Below are 7,067 nucleotides of genomic sequence, written 5' to 3'. Positions count from 1 at the left end.
CTGTCACATGTTATGAAACAGTATTGGTCAGTCACATGAATAAAACCAAATGGTAATGATTAATAAATTATGCTAAATCATGCAAATATAACTTGTCTGTGTATAGCCAGCCGTATATAAGACAACTGCTGGGTCTTCCCAGAGAGAGCTCCTGATTGATATGTGTACTATGGTGCATTGAGTTGGTTGGAACCTCTCCAGCGCGCTGACAATAAACAATGATTCATTTAAGATTGACTTCGAGTGTCCCTGTGTAAGAATTTTTCCACAACAATACCATAAGTAAAATTACCACGTTCCCCAGTGTCGGCATTGTTAATAGTTAACTTACAGGTATTTGACCCATTGTAATACATTGTACAATTACATTCTGATTACCTCCTCCTCTAATACACCAAGGGCTGTCATCACTCCTGCTACTGAAATGGGTAGGAGTATTATCTGGCCTAGCAAATGACAGTGGGCCTGTGTGGTTGTGTAATGCAGCCAATGCCATGGGGTCAGGGTTATGTGGCATTTCCACTAAGAATGTTAAGTTAATTTGCATAGTCAGATTTACCCCTATGGGAACTCCCACAAGCGGTAAACCTGCTCCTACCTTAAATGGCCCCAACACACAGTTTTTGTCCAGATGTAAGATTATTAACCATTTCTGCTCTAGATAAGAACAAATTGTCCTCATTGTTGTGAGGGCCCAGCAGGGCTCTCTTCGACGATGACATCTATTTCTGGGCCTCTACTCCGGTGACACCACAGGACTCCCCTCTGGCTTTGGGACAAGCCCAAAAGTTAAATACTATCGGGTCGGACGATTTGATCATTAAACATTTACACAGACATTTATAGGAAGATAAGCTACTTGAAATGTGGAACACAAAGACAATAGGGCTGCATTTAGACAGGCAGCCCAAGTCTGATCTTTTTTTTCCAACTAATTAGTCTTTTGAGCAATTACATCAGATCTTTTCACATCAGATATTTTTCAGAGCTGATCTGATTGGTCAAAAATTGGTCAGCCTAGGACATCCAGATGTCAGGTTCACCTATATATACAGATTGGATTATAATCAAGATGCAGATGAATTATGTATTGCAGTATGTATCACTTAATGATATGTACCCAAATGGATTCAGCTAACAGAGTAATCACTTGGCAATTCATCTCTCCAACATGGTAATGGTGAAGATAGGGATGGTGGAGGTTGTAGGGAAAATGGCAATAATGTTGTCCTGTTCTGACATACACAAATGATGCATACTTGAATATTGTGCTCTCGTTGGCTCACTAATTATATGGAGGATACGCCAAATTAGGCCTATGGAGAGATCTTACACAACCTGTTTTTCTAACTGTTTCTAGATTTGGCCAGTCTTGTCAGAAACACTAACAATTCTTCCTTTACCTCCAGATTTGCACAGGTTAAATTAAAATGGGTTGAGGGGAATTGCTGAACAAGGCACATTCCATCTCAAACTAGACAATGACTGTTCTTTATCAGTAGAACCCCACAGACACAGTTGAAGTCAGAAGTTTACATACACTTAGGTTGGAGTCATTAAAACTCGTTTTTCAACCACTCCATAAATTTCTTGTTAACAAACTACAGTTTTGGCAAGTCGGTTAGGACATCTACTTTGTGCAGGACACAGATCATTTTTCCAGCAATTGTTTACAGACAGATTATTTCACTTATAATTCACTGTATCACAATTCCAGTGGGTCAGAAGTTTACATACACTAAGTTGACTGTGCCTTTAAACAGCTTGGAAAATTCCCGAAAATGATGTCATGGCTTTAGAAGCTTCTGACAGGCTAATTGACATAATTTGAGTCAATTGGAGGTGTACCTGTGGATGTATTTCAAAGCCTACCTTCAAACTCAGTGCCTCTTTGCTTGACATCATGGGAAAATGAAAATAAATCAGCCAAGAGTTCCGAAAAAAAAATTGTAGACCTCCACATATCTGGTTCATCCTTGGGAGCAATTTCCAAATGCCTGAAGGTACCACGTCCATCTGTACAAACAATAGTACGCAAGTTTAAACACTATGGGACCACGCAGCCGTCATACCGCTCAGGAAGGAAACGCGTTCTGTCTCCTAGAGATGAACGTACTTTGGTGCGAAAAGTGCAAACCAATCCCAGAACAACAGCAAAGGACCTTGTGAAGAAGCTGGAGGAAACAGGTACAAAAGTATCTATATCCACAGTAAAATGAGTCCTATATCGACATAACCTGAAAGGCCGCTCAGCAAGGAAGAAGCCACTGCTCCAAAACTGCCATAAAAAAGCCAGACTACGGTTTGCAACTGCACATGGGTACAAAAATCATACTTTTTGGAGAAATGTCCTCTGGTCTGATGAAACAAAAATAGAACTGTTTGGCCATAATGACCATCGTTTTGTTTGGAGGAAAAAGGGGGAGGCTTGCAAGCCGAAGAACACCATCCCAACTGTGAAGCACGGGGGTGGCAGCATCATGTTGTGGGGGTGCTTTGCTGCAGAAGGGACTGGTGCACTTCACAAAATAGATGGCATCATGAGGAAGGGAAATTATGTGGATATATTGAAGCAACATCTCAAGACATCAGTCAGGAAGTTAAAGCTTGGTCTCAAATGTGTCTTCCAAATGGACAATGACCCCACCCATACTTCCAAAGTTGTGGCAAAACGGCTTAACCTCTTGAGGATACCCTAGGATAGGGGGCGCCACAGCGCATTTTGAAAAAAATTAGTTCCCATTTTCAACGGCCTACTAATCAAACTCAGAAGCTAGGACATGCATATACTTATTATATATGGATAGAAAACACCCTAAAGTTTCGAAAACTGTTTGAATGGTGTCTGTGAGTATAACAGAACTCCTATAGCAGTCAAAACCCCGAGACCGATTGAAACAGGAAGTGGAATTCAGAATTGTGGACTCGACTTCTCATCTTTCCCTATTAATCACACCGTTAACCATGGTTCAGTGAGCACTTCCTATTGCTTCCACTAGATGTCGCCAGTCTTTTCACAGTGGTTTGAGCCTTATACAGTCGAAACTCAGTGAATGAGACGGATTGGAAATTGGTCACAGGGGATGGGCCATCACCATTATGACGCCGGGGGCCCTGTCTACCCCCACCTTTGGAAACGTTTAGAAACACAATGAAATCATTCCCCTCGAATCTTATTGGCTCTCTTGGTGTTACAGGCCCTGAAGATTAATGTTTTACAACGTTTGACATGTTTGAACGAACCTACAGGCGGGAAAATCTAATTTTATCCGAAACTGCAGCCCTGCGCACATCGGAGAATTTGGAGAGAGCCCTAGGACGCGTTACCAACAGCAGGCTAATGGAACGTGAAGGATGGACTTTTTCGACCGAAAATACATCTGTTGTGGACCTGGGATTCCTGGAAGTGCTTTCTGATGAAGACAACTAAGGTAGGCGATTATTGACAATATTATACAAGATGAGATGTGACATGCGATTGTTCCAAGATGGCGCCGAGCTCGGTATATTAGCTCATTTTCTGAGTATCGCATCTCCTTTTATCGCAAAGTGTGATTACCCAGTAAAGTTCATTTAAAATCTGGTATGACAGGTGTTCTCAAGAGATATTCATCTATAAATGTTAGATTGACAATATAAATTTAAAAAATCGTTTTTGAATAGTAATTTAGGGAATTGTAGCATTGTTTCCCGGGACGCATTTGAGGGGAAAATAGTTAAGTCAACGTCAGACGCCGATGTAAAATGCTGTTTTTATATATAAATATGACCTTTATTGAACAAAAGAATGCATGCATTGTGTAACATGATGTCCTAGGTGTGTCATCTGATGAAGTTTGTAAAAGGTTAGTGCTGCATTTAGTTGTTTTTTGGTTATTTGTGATGCAAGTGGTTGGTCGGAAAATGGCTATGTTGCTGCTTTTTACGATGGACTCATCTAACATAATCTAATGATTTGCTTTTCCTGTAAAACCTTTTTGAAATCGGACGACGTGGGTCGATTCAAGAGAGGTGTATCTATAAAACAAAACCAAAAAATTATTAATTTATTTTTTAAAAAATTATGATTTTTTTTTAATGCTAATTGGCGATATGATTTTTCGCTGGATTTTGATCCCGCTAACGGGATCAGACGCTGAAGAGGTTGGAAAACAAAGTCAAGGTATTGGAGTGGCCATCACAAAACCCTAACCTCAATCCCGTATAGAATTTGTGGGCAGAACTGAAAAAGCGTGTGCGAGCAAGGAGGCCTACAAACCTGACTCAGTTACACTAGCTCTCTCAGGAGGAAGGGGCCAAAATTCACCCAACTTAATGTGGGAAGCTTGTGGAAGGCTACCCGAAACGTTTGACCCAAGTTAAACAATTGAAAGGCAATGCTACCAAATACTAATTGAGTGTATGTACACTTCAGACCCACTGGGAATGTGATGAATGAAATAAAAGCTGAAATAAATCATTCTCTCTACTATTATTCTGACGTTTCACATTCTTAAAATAAAGTGGTGATCCTAACTGACAGGGAATTTTTACAAGGATTAAATGTCAGGAATTGTGAAAAACTGAGTTTAAATGTATTTGGCTAAGGGTTATGTAACCTTCCGACTTCAACTGTATTCCAAAAACCATATCACCTTCATGCAAATTCTGGAAACTTTGTCTTTAAACAAAGTTTGAAGAAAGTAGAAGTAAATATAAAGCAAACCTTGTTCAAAGAATGCAACGAACATGCACAGTTCCTTTTAGGGGTATAAACACAAGACTTTGGAAAACAGAGATAAACCTACAGTAAATGTCCCTGAGAATGTGCTTTATTTGTATGCTTGTGTGGGACCACAAACAGTTTGATAGAAATGCAGTGTGACAGAAGAATGGGCTTTGCAGGATTTATTGACAGTACCCTCTGTAAGCTGTTTCATTGTACGCTTTCTTTCTTATCTTCCCAATTATTCTGATGTATTTACTTGAACTCCATGCCTTTCCTACATAATTATATTAATGCGGGTGGGGTTGATGGTGGTTATGTTTTCCTACATTATGTGGGATGTTATGTATTTCTAATCTCTCCTGAATCCTCTGTCTATAGTCTCTACCCTCTGCAGTAAGAGAGGGTATCAGGAACCATCTCAATATGATTTGTGACCTGAGTTTACTTGTCCCCTTTCCACCAATCTGGGCTTTTGAACATCCGCTACCCTCTGGAGGCCTGTGGGGCCATTCTCTTCCCATATACAGTCGGGGTTCACACTGAATTTGGCTCTGCTGAGAAGCATTTATGACTGCTGCATCCATGGGGCTTTGTCTGATAACAAGCTACTTCCTCCTTGATCTCTCTTTCTTTCTCGCTCTCAACCAAGGAGGTAATTAGCACACAATATATCACGTTTTGATCTGACTTAATTGGGTCGATTTGTGAATGGATGTCAATCGCCCTACAGGAAGGATCAGGAAGGGAAGTTAAAGGTGCAATCTGCATTTGCTACATCGATTTTTGGACTGATAAATGAATGATATGTACCCATTGATTTATTAAGAATATAAATGTCTCATGAGATTAGTTCAACTATCGTACCCCATCAGAACCCAAATAAAGGCTTGTTTTACAAAAATGTTTGTAAACAAAGTAAATCTAAACAAACACTACAGTGGGGGGGAAAAAGTATTTGATCCCCTGCTGATTTTGTACATTTGCCCACTTACAAAGAAATGATCAGTCTATAATTTTAGTAGTAGGTTTATTTGAACAGTGAGAGACAGAATAACAACAAAAAAATCCAGAAAAACGCATTTCCAAAAATGTTATAAAATGATTTGCATTTTAATGAGGGAAATAAGTATTTGAACCCTCTGCAAAACATGTCTTAGTACTTGGTGGCAAAACCCTTGTTGGCAATCACAGAGGTCAGACGTTTCTTGTAGTTGGCCACCAAGTTTGTGCACATCTCAGGAGGGATTTTGTCCCACTCCTCTTTGCAGATCTTCTCCATGTCATTAAGGTTTCGAGGCTGACGTTTGGCAACTCGAACCTTCAGCTCCCTCCACAGATTTTCTATGGGATTAAGGTCTGGAGACTGGCTAGGCCACTCCAGGACCTTAATGTGCTTCTTCTTGAGCCACTCCTTTGTTGCCTTGGCCGTGTGTTTTGGGTCATTGTCATGCTGGAATACCCATCCACGACCCATTTTCAATGCCCTGGCTGAGGGAAGGAGGTTCTCACCCAAGATTTGACGGTACATGACCCCGTCCATCGTCCCTTTGATGCGGTGAAGTTGTCCTGTCCCCTTAGCAGAAAAACACCCCCAAAAGCATAATGTTTCCACCTCCATGTTTGACGGTGGAGATGGTGTTCTTGGGGTCATAGGCAGCATTCCTCCTCCTCCAAACACGGCGAGTTGAGTTGATGTCAAAGAGCTCCATTTTGGTCTCATCTGACCACAACACTTTCACCAGTTGTCCTCTGAGTCATTCAGATGTTCATTGGCAAACTTAAGACGGGCATGTATATGTATTCTTGAGCAGGGGGACCTTGCGGGCGCTGCAGGATTTCAGTCCTTCACGGCGTAGTGTGTTACCAATTGTTTTCTTGGTGACTATGGTCCCAGCTGCCTTGAGATCATTGACAAGATCCTCCCGTGTAGTTCTGGGCTGATTCCTCACCGTTCTCATGATCATTGCAACTCCACGAGGTGAGATCTTGCATGGAGCCCCAGGCCGAGGGATATTGACAGTTATTTTGTGTTTCTTCCATTTGCGAATAATCGCACCAACTGTTGTCACCTTCTCACCAAGCTGCTTGGCGATGGTCTTGTAGCCCATTCCAGCCTTGTGTAGGTCTACAATCTTGTCCCTGACATCCTTGGAGAGCTCTTTGGTCTTGGCCATGGTGGAGAGTTTGGAATCTGATTGATTGATTGCTTCTGTGGACAGGTGTCTTTTTTACAGGTAACAAGCTGCGGTTAGGAGCACTCCCTTTAAGAGTGTACTCCTAATCTCAGCTCGTTACCGGTATAAAAGACACCTGGGAGCCAGAATTTGTTCTGATTGAGAGGGGGTCAAATACTTATTTC

This window comes from Salmo salar, chromosome ssa12, assembly GCF_905237065.1.
Source record: "Salmo salar chromosome ssa12, Ssal_v3.1, whole genome shotgun sequence".
Lineage (NCBI taxonomy): Eukaryota > Metazoa > Chordata > Actinopteri > Salmoniformes > Salmonidae > Salmo > Salmo salar.
The sequence above is the reverse complement of the archived record's forward strand: the minus strand, read 5'-3'. Positions refer to the sequence as shown.